This window comes from Miscanthus floridulus, chromosome 1 (genome assembly GCF_019320115.1).
Source record: "Miscanthus floridulus cultivar M001 chromosome 1, ASM1932011v1, whole genome shotgun sequence".
NCBI lineage: Eukaryota > Viridiplantae > Streptophyta > Magnoliopsida > Poales > Poaceae > Miscanthus > Miscanthus floridulus.
In genome coordinates, this window is record NC_089580.1 from 90,443,006 (window position 1) to 90,464,436 (window position 21,431).

Consider the following 21,431-nt stretch of genomic DNA (forward strand, 5'->3'; position numbering starts at 1 on the left):
ACGTGAACAACGCATCCAAGCTTGTGCATTATATTGGCTGTGAGCTTGACCATGCATGGATGCCATTATTGGGTATTGCTCCTATCCTGCAGTGTGTGGGAACAGTGGCTATGCACGTAGCTAGGCGTAGTCTTCTATGTCCTTTGTTGGTAGATTCTTGTCCAGCAATTCATGGGCGTGTAAATACACTTCACTTCGACTCACCATTTGCCGGGTGTCGAAGGGGCAAGTCCACGATACTCATCCGCAAAGCAGAGCTTTCAGCTTTGTCAACGAAAAGCACACACATGCACATGCAAAAAAGAGCGTCAAAAAGACCACCAGCCCGAAAAAGCACGGCCCAGTTTCACTGGTCCAGGCATTATGGCCATGCCATGTCCGCCCACATATTTGATGCTCGGCCCAGGCATCACACTCTGGTCTATTTTTTGTACCGAGCCATCCTAAAAGGTACAACAGACACAGCAGGCTGGGCCAGCCTATAGCCTGCTAGTGAAGCTACACCTCTCCCTGATCTTCAAGACTTCAAGTTTACATCGCAAATTCAAAATTCACAGGCTTAGTCACATGATCACACAAGACATGGGGGCCAAATACTATTGAGCTGATTTATATTGTTTTGGTTGCCTCATTAAAACTTTGCTAGGTAAAAACTCACACCTCAATACTTCATCAGAAAACACTAGTAATAAAAAAGAGTAAAGCTTAGCTCCTCCAAATTCAAGTGTTCAACAAGCAATACAATCTTACAACACTACTACAAAACTGACATTCACTACCGACCCATTACGAACCAGCAGTGATAGTGTCTACTGGCTCATCACTGCTGGGTCGTGTTTTGAACCGACAGTAATATTGGGGTCTTCACTGCTCATTTCTATCACTGGCGGTTTTTTGCTTGAACTGACAGTGATAGATTGGGACATGACCCGACAGTGATAGACTGCAAAAACTTTATAACTTTCTCCTATGATGTCCAATGAAGACGAAATTTATACCAAAGTTGTATTACTCGACGAAATCTACAACTTTGTAGTTGGAAACTTTTTCATTTGAAGTTGTTTTGATGCTAAAATATGCATAACAAGATTTTATAGGGTTCATATATACCAAAGGAATCAATCTGCTCTATAGTCACAAGTGAGTTTGTTGTAGTAAGGATGATCTCGGATAGAGAAACAAAAAAATAAAAGTTGTAGATCTAAAAAAGTTATGCAACTTTGTAGTTCACAACTTTTTTATTTAAAGACGTTTTGATGTCGAAATATTTGATTCACAAGATTGTATAAATTCGTACACTAGGAATGGAACTTGTGTCTCACTTGAGACACAGAATATTTATGTGGTTCACTTGAGAAAGCACATCAATGTTCAGACCATAGTAAAAACACGTGCGAGTGTATGTGGTCCCTACTCTTCGTACCGTGACGGAACCCGAACTACGTGTGTGGATTGCAACCGTATCCGGTAGTCGTAGGAAGTGCATGGGCATAGAGACAAAAGACTACATCCACCTACGATGTTTCAACCTTGAAGTGATTAACCGCCCCTTCACCCTCTCTTTTCCCCCTTTTGAACAAGTTCCACGCTTGGTGAAGCTTGGGGCGAGCTTCATTCCAAGTGGGGGAGAACTTGTCATGATCCAATGGTCATTCCAAATAAAACTTTTTCAAAACCTTCCTTGATGACCTTGCACAAGCCCTCTTAACCAAGGAACTGTCTCATAATCATCCCAAGTGACTCATATCGATCTCTACTAGAACAAGGATTCCAAATTCGTCCACCAACCTCATTGGTTCTCCCTAATTGGCCTAAGTTAAGTAGGGTCAACCTTAGTCAACACTTAGTTGACTTCGAGAACACTATCCAATATAGTTGACAAGGAACCATACTAAACTCTCTCCAAGGGTGCATATCAACCCCATGGTCAAGGTCAAGAACCCATAACATCAAACGTTAACCCCTCTCCCAAAATCAAATCCTCCAATTTCAATGATCTCTCGGACCATCCGCCTGATTACTTAACCAACAGATTCAATTTAGTTGAGCTGTCTTCCTATCCTCCCTCTTGGCCCCACATGTCAGCATGAATTGGCAATCCCCCTCAGCTAAAGCAGCACCCCTCCCACTTCACACACTCACTCATTTCCACTCTCCCTCTCTCTCTTCAAGGAAGAACAAGGGTGAACTAGATAGAGAAAGGAAAGAAGAAGAAGAAAATGAAGATGTTAGCACAATGTAATTATAGTAGGTTGCCCTTGATTGTGGCTGTAATCTTGCCTATGTGGTTGGCTGCATGCCACCTCGGCTATATGTATACATGTACAAGATATGGATGACAATTAATTCCAATCACATTTACATGGTAGCAATAGCGGTTACGATCCGCTTTCCTTCCGCAACGCTAGCCACTGCCGCCGATACGATCGCCCGCCCCGTCGCAGACTCCATCGTTGGGCACCGTCGCTGATCCAATCGCCAGTGCCCCTACAGCCACTGGTTCGTCGCGCTGCCCTTCCCCATCCTGATGCCGGACGACGATGACGCTGCGGCCGCCGTGGCTGCCAAGGCTAATGAAGACCGCCGTCTCGCCGAGGAGGCCCATTGTGTCGAGGAGGCACGCCGAGGAGGCGCGCCTCCGCGCCGCCGCCATGGATGCGTATGAGTCTACCCATGGGGCTCTCTGGGCACAGGCCACCGCCATCATCAACGTCCGCACCCTCATCCCCGTCGTGCTCGATCAGGCTGCCAACAACTACACCAAGTGGCACAGCTTGTTCCTCACTGTCCTTGGTAAATATGCCCTAACTCGCCATGCCCTCGAGGATGCATCCTTCCCCACGCGCCTGGCTTGGGCGTAGACGGACTATGTCATCTTGACATGGATCTATGGCACCGTCTCCAACGACCTACAACAGTCCCTAACGCTGCGGCAGTCCTTGGCTCACCATGCCTGGTGCTATCTCGAAGGCGAGTTCCTTGGCCACAGCGAATCTCGTGCACTCCTCCTCAAGACGTAGTTTCGTAACCTCCATCAAGGTTCTCTTAACATCATCGACTGTTGCCACCATCTCGAGTCGATGGCCAGCTCTCTTGCCGAGTACGGCGATCCGATCAGCGATCGGTAGCTCGTCCTCATGCTTCTCCATGGCCTCAACGACAAGTTCCGCCACATGGTCTCCATCCTCAAGATGCATCACCCGTTCCCGACCTTTATGGAGGCTCGGACTCATCTCTTGCTGGAGGAGATCGAGAACGATGCACGGCCACCATCACCGTCCTCTACCCTCGTTGCTACTGTGCCTCGCCCATCGGCTCCTGCGACTTTGGCACCACCGTGCTAGGGGGCGCCTGCACCTCCCCTCGTGTGCCCTCCTAGTGTTCTGTCTGCGCCTACCACTGGCGATGGTGGATAGCGCAACGGCCAGCAGCGCGGCCGTGGTGGTCGTGGTGCCCCAACTGCACCCACGGGAGGCTCTCCACCAGGACCTCATCCGTCCTTCATGCATCCATGGGCGGGTACCATCCATATGTGGTCGTATGACAGGTCCGGCCACCCTCTGCAAGCTCCACCTATGTTCGCCTCCGTACCACAATATGGCGGCAACCACGGTGGCATCTATGGCAGCACCTACGACTGCGTCTATGGCCCTCCCCTGTACGGTTCATACTATGGGGGAGCTTCACCACCACCACCGGCCTTCTAGGGACTCTCGCCAGTCTTCCAGACTCCATCGGCGGTGCCCTGGTTGACCCCATTGATGCCCTAGAACCCTGTCCAAGGGGGCTCCTAGAATTAGGACTCGCTGGTGCACTCGTTCAACACCATGACGCTCACTTCGCCAGTGCCCTCCTCTGAGAGGTATGTCGATTCCGGTGCTGGTTCTCATATGATTGCTAACACTGGTAAACTCTCCACCACTTTTTCACCTTCATCAAGTGCTCCTTCATCTATCATTGTGGGCAATGGGGCGCTCCTTCCTGTTACTGCCATTGGATCACACACTTTTTCTTTTCCGCATCGTAATCTTGTTCTTAACGATGTCCTAGTCTCTCCAAACATAATTAAGAACCAGATTTCCATTCGTCGTTTTACCACCGATAATAACTATTCCATTGAGATTGATCCTTTTGGCCTTTCTGTGAAGGACTTGTACACCAGGAACATGATCGCCAGGTGCAATAGCTCTAGCGGCCTCTACCCGTTCTACCCCACCTCCACCAGCACCACCGCGTTCCTCGCTGCTCCCACTTCCCTTTGGCATCGTCGTCTCGGTCATCTTGGGCGTGAAGCTCTGTCCAAACTTATCAGTTCTAGTGTTATTTCTTGTAATAAGGATGATCTAGACCACATACGTCATGCATGCCAACTTGGTCGTCATGTGCGTCTTCCTTTTAGTTCCCCCAGCTCTCAGGCCGTTCATAATTTTGATTTAATACACTGTGATCTCTGGATGTCTCCTATTGTTAGTGTGTCAGGCTATAAGTATTACCTTGTTATTCTTGATGATTGGTCGCACTACATGTGGACCTTTCCTCTTCGCCTCAAATCGAGACTTTTTCTGTTCTTTCTAATTTTTTTGCTCATATTCGCACGCAGTTCGGCATCACCATCAAGAGCGTCCAGTGCGACAATGGTCGAGAATTCGACAATTCACAGGCCCACATGTTCCTCCTCTCCCACGGTGTTGCACTCCGCATGTCGTGTCTATATACATCCCAACAAAACGGAAAAGCGGAACGTTCTATTCGCACCATCAATAACATTCTGTGTTCCCTTTTATTTCAGGCGAGCCTCCCTCCAGTTTACTAGGTTGAGGCCCTTCACACTGCAACATCTCTTGTGAACCAGCTCCCCACTAAAACCCTCGATTTTTTGACCCCTCACACCTCTCTTTATTCCACTCAGCCCTCTTACGCCCATCTTCGGGTTTTTGGGTGTGCCTGCTATCCCAACATGTCTTCCACGGCACCTCACAAACTCGCCCTCCATTCCTCTTTATGTGTTTTCCTTGGGTATTCCTCAGAACACAAGGGCTATCCATGTCTTGAACTCCAATCCAATCGCATTCTCATCTCTCGACATGTCATTTTTGATGAATCTTTTTTTCCTTTCTCTGCCATGTCCACCATGCCCATAGCATCCTCCGCCCTAGATTTTTTAGTTGATGAACATGATTTTACCGCTCCCTTCCCTAGAGCTCGTACTGTGCCTGCAGGTCTTCCACCGTCAACTGCCACCGTGCCGCATGCTATGCATGGCCCTGTGCACGTGCGTGGCCATGTAGCCGCACCTGTGGGTTCACCACCATCGGTGCCACATGTTGTGCATGGCCCTGTGAACGTGCATGGTCCTGTAGCCACTCCGAAGCATGCGCCTATGCTGCAGTCGCCTGGGCCACTACTGCCTAGTCCCACTATGCTGCCCTAGTCGACCAGCGTTGTTGCCCCTGTGCATCCCGCACAGGCTGTTGCCAGCCGCGCTGGCGCCTCATCCTTAACGGCGCCTCCGAGTGCTACCGGTTCTGCTGCCTCTGACGCTCATGCGTAGGTTGTTGCCAACGGCACTAGCCGCACTGTTGCCACCAGGCCGATCTCCATCACCTCAGTCACCAATGCGCATTCCATGCGCACGCGTGGCAAGGCTGGCATTGCGCAGCTCATGGATCGTCTAAACCTCCACGTTGTGCCCATGTCGCCATTGCCATGCTCTATTCGGTATGCTCTGTCAGATCCCAATTGGCGTGTTGCTATGCAAGCTGAGTATGATGCACTTCTCGCCAATGACACCTGGAGTCTTGTTCCTCGGACCCTGGCGTCAATCCAGTAACCAGCAAGTGGATTTATCATCATAAACTGCTCGCCGATGGTTCTCTTGATCGCTACAAGGCTCGCTGGGTTCTACGGGGTTTCACACAGCGCCCTGGTATTGATTATGATAAAACTTTTAGTCCAATGGTCAAGCCAGCGACAGTTCAGGTGGTTCTATCCTTGGCCCTCTCTCAGCATTGGCCCATTCATCAACTTGATGTCAAGAATGCTTTCTTACATGGCACTCTGACAGAGACAGTCTACTGTGTCCAACCTTCCGGTTTCGTTGACTCGTCTCGTCCGGATTTTGTATGTTGACTCAACAAATCTCTTTATGGTCTAAAGCAGGCTCTCGTGCTTGGCATACCAGGTTTGCCACACACCTCCTGTACCTTGGGTTTATTGAGGCCAAGTCAAATACTTCATTGTTTACATATCATCGGGGCTCCGACACCGCCTATCTGCTATTATATGTTGATGACATTGTTCTCACTGCCTCCTCAGTTGGGTTTCTTCAACATATCATTGCCGCCTTATAGCATGAGTTTGCTATGACAGATATGGGCCAGCTTCATCACTTTCTTGGTGTTTCCGTCGCACACTGTGACGATGGTTTATTCCTCTCTCAACGGCAGTATACTCTGGATATTTTGGAGCGCACCGGGATGAGTGCTTGCAAGCCTTGCAGCACCTCCGTCGACCTGCACTCCAAATTGTCTGTAGATGGTCCTCTAGTTGCTGACTCCACAGACCCCCGCAGTTTAGCTGGTGCTCTCCAGTATCTGACATTCACTCGTCTAGACATTGCCTATGTCGTCCAGCAGATCTGTCTCTATATGCATGATCCTCGAGAGCTACACCTTGCTGCTCTCAAATGGATCTTACGCTACTTATAGGGCACTCTGTCACTTGGCTTGACTCTGCGCCCCTCGTCACCTGATGAGCTTGTTGCCTATACTGATGCTGATTGGGCCGGCTGCTCCGACACTCGTCGATCGACCTCTGGCTATGCAGTGTTCCTCGGGGATAATCTGGTGTCTTGGTCCTCCAAGCGTCAACACACAGTCTCTCGGTCGAGTGCAGAGGCCGAGTATCGCGCTATGGCAAATGGTGTCGCTGAAGCTTCTTGGCTGCGTCAGTTACTCATGGAGCTTCGCCACCCGCCTCGCTGAGCCACGTTGGTCTATTGTGATAACATTAGTGGTGTCTACCTCTCCACCAACCCAGTCCAGCATCAGTGCACGAAGCATGTTGAGATTGATCTCCATTTTGTTCGGGAGCGAGTCGTCCTCAGCCAAGTTCGGGTTCTTCATGTCCCAACGACATCTCAGTACGCCGATGTCTTCACCAAGTGTCTCCCCACCTCTGTGTTTCAGGAGTTTTGATCCAGCCTGAACGTTCGTTGTGCTCCCGTTCCGACTGCGGGGGAGTGTTAGCACAATGTAATTATAGTAGGCTGCCCTTGATTGTGGCTGTAATCTTGCCTGTGTGGTTGGCTGCATGCCATCCCGGCTATATATACACCTGTACAAGATATGGATGACAATTAATTCCAATCACATTTACAGAAGAGAAAGAAAAGAAGAAAAGGAAGAGAAGATCAGCACCTCTCTCAATCACCAAGTGTAGATCGAGGCCCCATCTAGCTCTATCATCATCCTTGGGTGAGCTCAAGAAACTCTCTTCTCATTTTCTTGAAATCATCCGTAACTCTTGATTTGATCCATGCATGAGTGCAAGATGAAGTTTGCTAGATGCTCCATCATCTCAAGTGTAAGCTCCATGCTCTCTCTTCTCATGAATCTCTATAATTCCTCTCTAATGGAGCTAAGGACTGAAGTTGTGGGCCCATATTGTCAGTTGATCAAAAGGGCTATATTGGCCAATAATGCAATTAGACAGAAATAATGCCTCCAGATATGTTGTGGTACCATCTAGTCAGTGAGCCATGTTTTTAACACTGCATGACAACATATAGGAAAACACAAATTCCAAATAGTGGCACACTGGGGGAATGGACAATTTTGATGGCACTCAAGAAAGGCATATAGTTTCTAGTGGCATTATTTGAGGGTTTTTTTTCTGTGGAAACAATTAGACACCAAGCATTTGGAAATTCCTACCAAATGCGGTTATCCAAAACTCTATGTAGTTATAGTAAAGCATATATGTACATGGCTAGGGAGCAGTAGACGTCGTTGATAAATTTATAAGAAATTCGGTATATATTTCGCAGAAAAAAAAATACAAATACATCTCGGGGGGAAATTCGTATACTAAGAATAATGCATGACAATGCACTCGGTAAATCAACGGCACAAAAAGCAAGAACAGCAATCACGACACGGTGGAATGACTCAACCATACTACTAGTACACAAGCTATATATAAGCCTGCCGATAGACGATAATAAGGGCTATATATCTATCTAGCTACTAGCTAGAAAACTTGGCATGAACGACGACGGATAGATGCGCGCGCATCTCGATCGATCTCTCACATGGTGCCTTTGAAGGTGAGGAGCTTCCACGTCCTGGACTCGGAGCCCGGGATGCCCCACACGGTGGAGACGTAGCTGCCGGCGGTGCCGGTCCAGTTGGTCGCCCTGAGCACCATCCAGTAGTTGTTGGCGCCGCCCCCCGCCGGCGAGGACCAGCACTGTGACGTGCTCAGGTAGCTCATGGGTATCATGTGAGCGATCTTGTACACGTTCACCGCGAACTTGCCCACCTGCTTGATGAAGTCGCTGCTCACGTCCTCCTGCTTCGTGTACCCCGACGGCGGCGCCGGGTCGGCCACCACCACGGTGAGGGCGGTCGCCAAGGCAAGGAGTGCTAGCACAGCAACAACCGCGGCCGAATGCTTCTTCATGACTGATTGGCGGCGAGCTAGCAGCTGTGCGTACATGTACTAGCTAAGCGGCTAGGGCTCGTACGTGTACGTACAGCGCGCGCTGTGCTAGCTAGGAGCTCTGTGAGCGAGCTGTTGTATGTGTTACTATAGCAGGGAACTCGATGTGTGGTGAACTGGGAATGGCACACGGCACGCCCTCTATATATAACCGTGTGCCAGGTAGCCCGGCCTGCCGCCGGGTGGGTTATTACCTACTCCCTGCGTACATCAAAGATTGTAATTCTCACGTTTGGAGAAATTAAATAGTTTCAACTTTAACTAAAATTATATGAAAATATACTAACACTCATGAGACCAAGTAAGTATTATTATATTAGTTATAGAATATATTTTTATAATAAATTTATTTTGAGATATAAATGGTAATACTATTTACTGTTCACTGGCACGTTTCTCATGAGGGAGAGTAGCTAGCTACATCTAGGGTAGGTTGCCAAAACCAGGAAGCTAGCTAGCTAGCTTTTCCAAGCAATGTATTCGTCAGAGCAGGACTGCAGATCGACGATACCACTTCAGCCGGCATCATGTGTGTACGTACGTACTTCCATTCATTCTTTCGAGAGAGCTAGGCCAGCCGGTGGACAGGAGTACACGTGTTGTGTCTGAACGAACGCGCGCGAATCTCGGTGGACGTACGTACGCGGGCGGGGCGTGCTCGTGCATGGGTGCATGTGATCGAGGACGTGGAGATTGGCGCGGCGAGCTAGTTTAATCTTTGTGATTTGCTGGTTTTGCTTCGATCGGGGCCAGGCGTCGCGCAGAATCGAAGCCTCGCTCCGGCCGGGCACGATGCCAGTCGAGCATTTCCAGCCACGGCGGTCAACAGGTAGCTATAGCGCTCCAATTGGACGGTGCATCGGGCGCGACGCCGGTGCCGGTGGAGGAGCGGCGATATCGATGCTGCGCGCGGCGGAGGCTGGAGGGGATCATATCGGAGCTAGCTGGCCGTTGTCGGCAACACCGATCATCGACTGGTTCAGGTGTGGGAATGCACACGAATTCCCTCATGGCCCATCCAATTTTAATCAGCAAATAAAACTCGCTTCACATACATACAGAGGAGTCGTCGAGAGTACGACCTAGGAGTAGTATTATTTAGCTTAATTGAAAGTCAAACTCGCACGTACCACTTGGCATAGTCGCCGACATATGCTCGAATCGAATTGACCCGCTAGATTGATTCTCGATAATCCAATATATATGCATTTAAGTTACTGCCTAGTACGAGTACTAGGCCTTGTTTAGTTCCAAAAAGTTTTCCCAAAAAGTGCTACAGTATCCATCACATCGAATCTTGCGATACGTACATTGAGCATTAAATGTAGACGAAAAAAAACTAATTGCATAGTTTGGTTGAAAATCGCGAGACGAACGTTTTGAGCCTAATTAATCCATGATTGAATACTAATTACTAAATAAAAACGAAAGTGCTACAGTAACCAAATTTCCAAATTTCACCCAACTAAACACAGCCCTACTTGGCTTAATCGAAAGTCAAACTCGCACGTACCACTTGGCCTAGGAGGCTAGGACCATGTGCAAGAGTAACAGTGGTTTTAACTACCAAGTGTTTGCATTTGCCAGTGGAAATGGTGAATTTTCATAGGCGTCACTTTGGGAACCGCCGGTACAAAAACACACATCTCGTGTAAATGTTTTTATAGTAGTAGTGGAGTTACATCATCATAGGTGCCACTTCAAATGATTTTCACATGTGCTGGAGCTAAGTTAAAAGTCTCTGCATGTTTTTCCAGAGGTGGCTAAATAACATTACCAGCCTTTGGAAAGATTTTAAAATATTCAAAAGTTTCCTGCCCATTGATATTTTTCGTTTTTCCGCCATATTGGACTACTATTTGTTCACACCCTATATACCATACAAGCAATTATAATAGGAAAAAATATACTATAGCATTTCGTAGTATATCTCTCATTGTCTCTAAGAAACTCGAACACATAGTATCCACAAAGGCGTTTGACGCATGGTTGTTTTGTGGCACTATTACTACAAAAAAAAACTAGAGATTTCGTGAGAGAAATGGTTTTTCGCGAGAGTTAAACACACTCTCATGAAATTAATCTTTTTAAGAGGGTGATGTAAATCCCGCCATAAAAACTTATTTTCATGAGAGTGCTCCACACTCCACCAAGAAATCAGCTATTTTCGTGAGAGTATTTAATACCCCCGCATGAAAATGAGTACCTTGCCACGAAATTATCTATTTTCATGAGTGATAGTTTTCATGAGAGTCAACTTACATCACCACGTAATATGGGTTGCTCATTGTTGTGAACCGATTTGTAAACAATATGTATGCAACATTCATAAAATTTTATTGTTTTTTAATTCAACTTTGGGAACCCATAATATGATCTCATAGGCCCTGTTCGCTTCTCTTATAATACGTACTTTTTAGCTTATTTTTTTAGCCAGAACAGTATTTTTCTCTCACAACAAATCAGACAAAACAGTATTTCGGCTTGCTTTTTAGCGAAGCGAACGGGGCCATACCAATTTACAGAATTTTTAGACCATTTTTTCACATTATCATTGCTTAAATACTGGAAAAAACAAGAACAAGATCGAACTGAAAGCATCTAGGCCCCTAGTTGGGTTTCGGTGATTAATGACAATACGAGATTACTATAACTAACATGTGTTTTACAGAGACAATTAAGTTAGGTCATGGTAATAGCAATTGATTGGGCAATCATGGTTGTCATGCCCCTACGATAGAAATCGTTTCGGTTTTCAAAGGATGGACGACAAGGTTAAGGATGGACTAGTTCTAAGTGTCGTTTGGTGTTGAAGAGACACTTAGAGTAGTTTAGGACTTTGTTTTTTCTTTGGCCGTACTATTGAGGGGGTATGGACTAGTAGCTTGATCTAGGTGAGTCTAGTGGGTTAGGTGTAATGCACATTTGTCCAATCTAGCACTAGGTAGCTCAGGAGTAGCCCTAAGATCAATTGGAGCAAACTTCATTCACATATGATTTCGAGTTGGAAGTGAATGGAGGGTCAAATGACTGACCGGACGCTGGTCTGGTTGTGACTGGACGCTGAAGGGTGAGTCCGGTCAGTTCATTTGATCAACTTGAGCCGTCTGGTTGCGACCGGACGCTGGGTGCCAGAGTTCGGTCAACTCCAAAGAGGTTCTAGAGAGGGAGTCTCCTAATCAGACGCGTCCGGTCAGTGTTGACCGGATGCTGGTCAGGATTCGGTTACTGACAGGACGCTGAACAGCGAAGTGATCGGACTCTGAGCGCTAGCGTCCGGTCAACATCAGTAAGGCTCTAGAGAGCAGTTTTTGTGACCAGACATATCCGGTCAATGCTGACCGGATGCAGGTCAGAGTTCGATCACAACTTAACGGCTCTGTGGCAGGGATAACTGATTGGAGCGTCCAGTCACCTTGACCGGAGCGTCCGATCACCCCACAGAATGCTGACTTAACCTCCTAACGGTTTGTTTTAAATGAGGGTGTATAAATACTCTCTATTCATCCAAGGGAGGTCTCTTGCACATTTGTTTAGTTGAGAAACACCCTTAAGAGTGCTAAGGAGAGCAAGAGTCTAGTGAGGTGATTGAGATTTGAGAATCTAAAATTTAGGCCTCATTAGTGTAAGGAGAGTAACAAGTGTGCGTCCACCTTTCTTATTAGGCTTGTTGTGGTTAAGTGAGAGTTCGTGCTCGTTACTCTTGGTGATCGCCATCACGTAGACGACTTGGTGGTGATCGGGAGTTTGGTGATCATCCGACGGAGCTTGTGGATGACCCAACTCAAGTTGTAAGCAGTTGTGGATGATTCACCGCGACAGAGTGTCAAAGAATCAACCTGTAGAGAGCACTTCCTTGCGCGGATCAAGGGGGAGAGCTACACTCTTGCGTGGATGCTCCAACAAGGATTAGTGAGAAGTGGCGACTCACCGATACCTCGGCAAAACATCGCCGTGTTCCTTCTCCTCCCTTTATTTTAAGCATTTACATTTGAGCAATTCAATTCTTGTCTTTACATTCTTAGATTTACCATGCTAGAGTAGGATTAAAACCTAGGGTGCAAAACTTTTGTGCGGTAGATGAATAGGAACACATTCTAAGCACAAGAGGTGAAGTGGGCTAAGTGTAGGGTTTAATTATTGCAAAGAATTTTAGAATTAGCCCAATTCATCCCCCTCTTGGGTATCTTAATCCTTTCAATTGATATCGAAGCCTCGTGCTCACGAATTTAGGCTTAATCGCCTAGAGAAAGATGTCCCACGAGGATGGAACCTAGGGTGCAAAACCAATTTTCTATTTTCTATAGTTTAAATGAATTTATGTGTACTTATTGAAAGTAATTTCAAATTAAACAGTGAGCACCTCCAATAAGATTCAAGAACATTATAAATTTTATATTTATGCTCGTATATGTTTCACTCTAGGCCATATCCAGAGATGCATGAAAAAAATCATTTGTATGCTAGTTCATCCTTCTATCTCCAAGTTAACATAAAATAATTATAATAATTTTAAACTTTATTAGGAAATTCTACAAACTTTCGTGACAACATGTGTTAGGTGTACAATATTCCAACAAAAATTTTAAATGATTTTTAAAAAGAGGTATCATATATTGTTCACAAATGGTACATCTCTCATAACGTTATATGAAACTATGTGATGGATGTATCTATTTGTGAACACCACAATCTCACTTTGTTAAAATGTTTTCAAATTTTTATGGTAAGCTTATACACCCACATTATGCCCCCATACCAATTCTTAGAATTTTTTATACCACTTTATGATATTATTAAATTTTTTCGTTATTAGAGTCACCAAAATAGTAGTTTAAGTAATGTTTAGCAAAACACTTAATTTTCCATCGATTTTCAGGATGTGAGCTCAAAAAGATCATGTCTTCTTACATATACTAGTTAGTACCCCGCGCGTTGCCGCGGGGCAATTATGTCATCCAGAATTTAAAAGATTTATATACATGAAAACCTGCGGCCTATCAGTGGGTACTCTCAATGGACGTCATCATTGATCACATATTCAAATTCAACAGAATTTTGCATGAAAAAATGGCATGCCAACATTGTAGATAAGGACCTGATTTGTATATGTAAGTAGGTGGCAAGTGAAATTATGAAGAAACATTATGGGCCATTATGGCAACTTCAATAGCTACATAAATAAAATGGTAATATACTATGAAATTGCACGTGCATACCTAGTAGATAATAATAATGCTTCTCACGGACAACACTCTATGTGCATTTCTTTTTCCTTGCCGATTGTGCTAAACTGCTGAAAACATTCCTGTGATGACCTTTGCATAGCAGCTGGGCTGTTCTGCACAACAATAAACTGCTTTGGGCAATTTTATCCGGTGATCCCTCATCCTGTTCAGTTTAGTTAATTTACGTAGATATAATCTTTAATTATTGTGCTACTCCACATTGTGGTGTGGTTTAGTGTTAAACCATGAGGCATTTATCATTTGTAATGGTTTTCTCACCTCACAATATACCCTGGGCAAGATATCATGAAGATGCTGTGCAGCAAGCTGAGACTATCTACTTTTAACTCCTTTATTGCTCATTTTGACAATGTTCCAAGGGCTTTGGAAATAAAATTTGTATATTAAATGATTAGGTATGTACCGATTGAATGGTTAGCAAGTGAAAGTAACAAAAAGAAGGCATCGAATAACATTTTGCTCTACAATCAACAATTGATTAGAAATTGAGACTACTGGCAGGACATCCATGAATCCATCAATTCAAATTATTTAACAAAAGGGAAACAGAAGGCACCATTGTTTTGGAGAAGTCTTGGTCTGCAGACCATAAAGTAGGACATCATGCACTTTGCTATGTTCCTGAGTTTCATATGAAGCCAAAGGAAAAGATTAACACACATTGCCCCCAAAATGGTTAAGGCATCTATATATAGATATGAGGTCAACATAATCAGATAGCAATATAGCATCCTAGATTTGTTTTAATACCTCTATTGTGTACTATTTTAGCGAGCTGCGGCATGAAAACTATCATTATGTATGTTGAAATTTGACTCATAAGCTAAGTAACATGTGGTGATTGTAGGAACCAAATATGGAAATAAAATCAAGAATATGGCACCAAAGTATGAAGCAACAGTAAGGGGAAACAAAGAGTTCTGAATGTTTTTTAGCATGGAAGGCATGAGTTTGGTTGCCACAAAGAAGGCATTACTCCCGTGAGGAATTGCTCTGAATTCTGATATAATAATTTGAATATAGTGTTGTCAGTGTTTTGTTTGCAGAGTGTGGTTTACTGGATGAGGTGCTCAATATAAATTTAAAGGATTAGCCCTTTTCAGGATTGTGCCGGGAAAGCTTGGATCGACATGTGCATTAATCAAGCAAATAAACTTTAGCATTTACCGCCATGCCTTTTGTGTCCAATGGGTCTTGACATCTTCACCTGTCGGCCTATTATGCTCCTGCAAATTTAGACAAAGAGATCAGGGACACTATGGATGTAAGAAAAAGTGACCAGATCGAGTAAGAAGGAAATGGCATCCAGTACCTAACCTATTTCAGTCACATTAGTGTAAATCATAGAAATTTCTTGGCTATCTTATAGCTTGTTGGGAAGAAGTATGCACAGGTTTCTTTTTTTCTCGTAGTCGAACATTATCAAGGTTATATATGAAACTATTAAGTATTGCCTGCATAACAAATTGTAAGACGTTTTGGCTTTTGAAGGTACATAGATTTTTTCATATGTATTTAGACAACGTATATCTAGGCACGTAAGAAAAGCTATGTATCTTGAAAAAAAAGAAAACAACATACAATTTGGATTGGAAGGAGCAGCTTGGAAATGGAAATAGGTTCCTGCAATCAAGAAGCAAACTGAATGTGAAAACACATTCTCTCTTTTTTTTCAGTACACGTTTTGTATGAAGTCTAAGCAAATAGCCGTCCGTACAAAAGGGGAAGAGATGTTAGCTGACAAATCGTTTATGTATAACCCATAGAAAATGTATCATATTTGTGCACTATGATAAAATTGAATCTTCTTATCCTCCTGAGAGGACATATAGTCCAATTTCGCTGAGATATATGTGTATCCTCTAACCTTAAAAGTAATATACCCACAGGAACATGTTTTGCCTACATCTGAGTCAAAACAAATGTTATGGAGCAGATTAATCAAGGAAACAAAAGTGAGAAGTCGTATCTAGCACTGATCTTTCTTTTGGTGACTGTGGCAGCAGGTTCTACACATGCATCATCTCCCTTTGATCCTGAGTGAACCATGGAGAGTCAATGAATTTCCTGTAGGAAGAAAATAATATTTAATTTATGTAATGTTGGACAATAGCTGATTGGAACTAAAAACAGAAAGCAAACAAAAAACATGGAACCTACCATAGAAGAAAACAGGTGGCCTGAATGGTTCAGGGACAGCGAGCGGCTGCATAGCTAGGATTTTGTTCTCGTTTTGGCATTCCATCGAGCACCTGAAAGGCGCAGGACACAAAGGGCAAAAGAAACAGGAACTGAAGGACCTACCGTGCATATGAGGAAGCAGACGGCGTTGGGGCAAGGGCTGCCCCTCCATCTCTGCCTTTGGTTGCACCGTGCGTCACGCGGGCGGACAGCTGCGGCGGCGAAACCCGACCTGGGGAGGGCTCCGACGAAGGCTCTGCCAGACCGGTCGGGCCGTGCGCCGGAGTGGCTGCCAGGACGGGGCGGCGCTGTGGGGCGGTGGACGACAGGGAGGGGCGGCGCACAGCAGGCTAGGGCGCCGGAGGGTGCAGGGGCGGCACGGCTCCAGCGGCCCCCTGCAGGGAAGGGCGTGCGTAGGTGCGATGCAAGGCAGGTTGGGGAGACCGATTCCTCGCAAGTTTATTTCGTCCTCGTGGGTGGGCAGCGCGAGGCATGTGGAAGCTTCGAGATGAGGCAGACGGAGGGAAGGGGCGCGGCAGCTGATCGGACGACCGCGTGGCTGATCAGACGGACAGAACGAACTGGTGACGTGGAAGCAGGAGGTGTTCATTTTGGTATACAGCATTAAGGGAGTATGGTAGTTTAGTTCATTTTGGTATACGAGTATGATAGATTGCTGGGTTATCCGGTGAGTTTATATAAAAATACCCCCGAGTGAACAGTGCTAACTCATACTATGGTGCTGTCAAAAGGGGGCCACCATATAAATCTGAGGGCATACCCTATCCTCTATTAGCCTTAATTGTGCACCGTAAGTCATCGCTTTCCCTGTGACCCCTAACTAGGGCACCGAATAAATCTGGTGAGTACAATGAAGCTGCACTAAGTCCCATTTTTCGCAAGCATCTCAAATCCGCTAAATTCCAATATGCCAACATGAACATCTCCAACTTGGACACTGAGTTAGCTTTTTGAAACATTTTCACTTTCACCTCACCATGTCACTATGCTAGTCCAATGCATAGGCAAAGTTAGTTTTCACCTAGTGACACTTAGATAACCGTTTAGCATTAGAGTTCCCCTCTTAGTAGTATAGATGTATGGTGCTGTCAAAAGGGGGCCACTATATAACTCTGAGGGCATACACTATCATTAGCCTTAATTGTGCACCGTAAGTCATCGCTTTCCTCGTGACCCCTAACTAGGGCACCGAATAAATCTTGTGAGTACAATGAAGCTGCACTAAGTCCTATTTTTCGCAAGCATCTCAAATCCACTAAATTCCAATATGTTCCAACATGAACATCTCCAACTTGGGCATTGAGTTAGCTTTTTGAAACATTTTCACTTTCACCTCACCACGTCACTATGCTAGTCCAATGCATAGGCAAAGTTAGTTTTCACCTAGTGACACCTAGATAACCGTTTAGCATTAGAGTTCCCCTCTTAATAGTATAGATGTCCGACCATACACTTTATTGCATCTCGTCCAACAAAAGCAAAGTGCCTAACTTATAGCGTGCCTTCAAATCATCATAAGGCCAGTTTTTTTTCACACCTCAAAAGTGGCGCTGGGCATAAGACCTAGCATTGGTGATGTCGGGCATGACCTACATGAGATGGAGTTCTCAACGCAAAGATATGGAACGGTTACGCACTAAAACTTTGATGTCACACCCCTTCTCGATAAAGGGAGAAGGGCAATCGACGACAACGAGGAGCTAGAGGTCCCCCTCCTAGCTTCGTGACTGCTCTAGTCCTAGACTTGGCTATGGTCCCTTTAATACAGTCTCCCCTCTACATCAACATCCAGCAAGCGTGACAGAGAAGGTAACAATTGATGACCTATTCACTACTCTAGAAGCAGCGACAACGAGGACTTATGACATCTCATCAACCAGGTATAGTCTTCGGCTCACTAGGAAGTTGACCATGCCAATACTGGAGCATGCGCATCACAATCTGGGCATAAATTTGGCATACATGATACATGGTGTTACTATGACACACTTCAACGACAGATCTCACATGGAGATGGCCTTCTCTGTGTAGTGTTGTCTTTCTAATCTCTTGGTTTTCTGATGATGCGGAGCCACTGCTAGAATTTTTTGTCACTATGGATGCGTGACCTAGAGACGATGAGTGACTTTGGTGTTGAGTTGGTGGCAGGTAGGGTTTATCATGGTTTAGGATATGTCTCTACCTATGGCATGCAATCTTTAGTAGGTTGCTCGGCAACTTTGTGGCCTCTGGCCCATGGCTTCCCTGTTTAAGGTTGAGGTCTTGTACTTCTTTATCAATAGAAAAACATGCCATTGAAGAGGGTTTGAGTGTTATACCTTGAGAAAATAGAGCAGAAAAGCTAATGATAATAGTGGAAAGGTCTAGCAAAAGACAAAAGGAAAATATGAAGAAAATCTATCACTTAAGAAGATATAAATCTTACACACAAAAATTCAACGTGTAGGGACAGTAATCAAATGTTTTCCCAAGCACAATTGCAGTTTTGTTTTTTCAGAAATCACAACCACCGAGTTTGGCCCGAGGTAAAGAAACAGCGTGAAGGGTGAAGATGATGTATAATGGGCCTTGAGACTGGCAACCGACCAACCGTGCGTTCATCCCAGTAAAAGATCTGGGCTGATAATCCGTTCCGCTTGGGCTAAAAATTTGGTCAATTGGGAAGCCGTGATTTGCTGCCGCCTCCCAAGTACATTTTTTATAATTTGGTCTTTCTTTTTTTAAAGAAAATTTACGTTGGTCCCTAGGAGACTTCAACTCATCTTTGGACCCTGGGGTCGGCGCCATGAATTATGACGCCGGGGTAACACGTCTCGCCGCCACAGATCTTGGCGCCACAGATCTTGGCGCCGAGCTCGGTGTTCATGTGGTCGACACCTCGGCGTCACAGATCTTGGCGCCGAGCATTGATTCAAAACCCACGGCCGCAACGCTCTCTCTCTCTCGCGCGCGCGCTCTGTCTCTGCCTCCTGCGCCGCCGTCGACCGCAGCTCTCCCTGAGCCTCCTGCGCCGCCGTCGACCGCACCTCCTGCGCCAGCAGCAGGCCACCCACGCCCGTCCGGTCCCTGCGCTCCCTCCCTTTCCGCGCAAGCGCCGCAGCAGGCCACCGCTGCGCCCCCGTCGTCGTGCGAAGCCCGGCCGCCCTCATCGCCCCTTCCGTCCTCCTCATCTCTGTCCGGCGGCGAGGGCGGCCTGCCACCGCTCGCCGGAGCTCCCGCCGGCCGGCTGGGCTCCGGGCCCCCTACCCCTCCGGGTACCTGCGCCCCCCTGCCCCTCCGGGCCGTGCGCGAGCAGGCCATCCAGGTAACTTAGATTAGTTAGTAATTTTTTAGTTAACTTAAATTAGTTAATGTACTTTAGATAATTTAGTTGGTAATTTTTTTAGAATATTTAGCAAATTTAGTTAGCAATTTTAATTACATAGGTTGAAAGTTAGATGTTTATTTATTTAGTTATATTATATACTTAGGAATATATGTATGTAGCTTATTTAGTTAGATTAGATTGTTAGAGACATAATTAGGGAGTTAGTTACCTATTGATTTAGTTAGCTAGTTAGTAAGTGTAGTTACCAAATCTTTTATCTTGTTATAGAGATAGTTAGACAGTTAGATACTTATTTGTTTAGGCCGATAGTTAGGTAATTTAGTTAGCAAATGTAGTTAGATATTATGGTTAGTTATCTTATAATAATATACCCGTAATAACTTGGTTGATGTGCATACCAACTAGATGGACAACGTAGTCACCCTGTATCATGGAGGAAGATGAGTTTGGTAATATTAGTTTTGTTGGAATGCAAAGGGTGCCAGCGATATTCAATGATCGGTCATTGTTTTTGTGAATTGTTTGGTAGGGCTCATGATGAGCTTAAATGCAATTCAAATGAAGATGCCATCTTAGTTGAGGGGGTACTTCACCATGGCAGGTCAGGGACAATTTTGAGGCGGTTGGTCCCAATTGCATCATAGGCTCAATGGGACAAATATGTCAAAACTGTCATGAAGAATGAGTTTCAATGTTTGGATTTGGTTGTGCAGAAGTTGTCCAATGATCCCACCCCTCATGGGTATTCACCCCCTAATGTTCATTCAACCCCTCATGGGTTGTCGCCAGCATCAGAGAATCTGGCACCCTATGAGCCTCTATTACCCAACCGTGAGGTGGATGTGGAAGATATGGTTGTGGTGCCCGATGCTCAATCCGCCCCCAATGAGCTTGGTGTATGTCCTGGTGTCCGTGCAGAATGTGAGACTGATGATATTGTAGGTGCCCCTCAGGAGATCCCTTTAACCTAGAATCATCCTAGTAAGTGATTTAGTAACACTTTGGCTCTCCTTATTCTTTGTTCATTACATTTCTTTGTCTCAGTGGTATCCATATTTGTGCTTTAAATGCAGGAGACAATCCTGATAATGATGGTTGTGCTCCTGTTCCTCCATCAACCAATGTGGACCCAGGGTTTATGGCCTCTAATAGTGTAGATGTTGATATTATGGATGATGAGGAGCCTTATGGCATAGCAAGGGCCGTTGATTCTGATGATGACCGCCCAGTTGCAGCTTTGAGCGGATAAGAAATGGAGCTCATCAGACGCTTGTGTCCTGATCGTGATCCACTGGTTCATGAATTTAGCGACCTTAGTCATTCTCAACATGCTTATGGAGAAGGAAGAGATGACGAGCTGCTAGAGGCTCCTGAGGCTGATGGTAGCGTGGAAATTCAATTGGGCATGGTCTTCATGGACTTGCCCACCTTAAGAAGGTGGCTATAGGAATATTCTGTGAGACGTAAGAGACCATTCAAGGTGAGGCACTCCCATGTGGAGCACCGTTACACAGTGGTGTGCGACATGGTAGATTGCAATTGGAGGGTCTGTGCTCGCAAACAGAAGGCCACAGGGAAATTCAAGATCACCAAAATTATAGGTCCACACACTTGTGCCCAGACAGATCTAAAACAAAAGCATAGACAGTTGACCTCTACCCTCATTACTAGAAAGTTATACACAACTTTGAAGGGTTAGCCCAACTTGAAGGTCAGGACAATTATGAAGATGAGTAAGGAGATATCTAAGTATGACATAAAGTATGGGAAAGCATGGAGGCAAAGCAATGGGCCTGGAAGATGATATATGGGGACTGGGAGGAGGGGTACGAGCAGTTGCCTGCAATGTTCAATGCAATGAAAGCAGCAAATCCATGCATGCATTACGAGTATATCCCGAAGCCGAATGAATGGAAGAACGGGAGACATAT

The 21,431-nt window shown here is 45.5% G+C and overlaps 1 long non-coding RNA gene across 1 annotated transcript; it reads right to left on the reverse strand.

The window, feature by feature from the left end:
- Positions 1-13,762: 13,762 nt before the first annotated feature.
- LOC136489358 (uncharacterized) lies at positions 13,763-16,618 on the reverse strand. The gene is made up of 3 exons (XR_010767419.1): positions 16,131-16,618; positions 15,552-16,037; positions 13,763-15,196 (listed from the first exon to the last, which is right to left on the reverse strand). It is a non-coding gene; the product is annotated as an uncharacterized lncRNA (long non-coding RNA).
- Between the last annotated feature and the right edge of the window lie 4,813 nt (positions 16,619-21,431).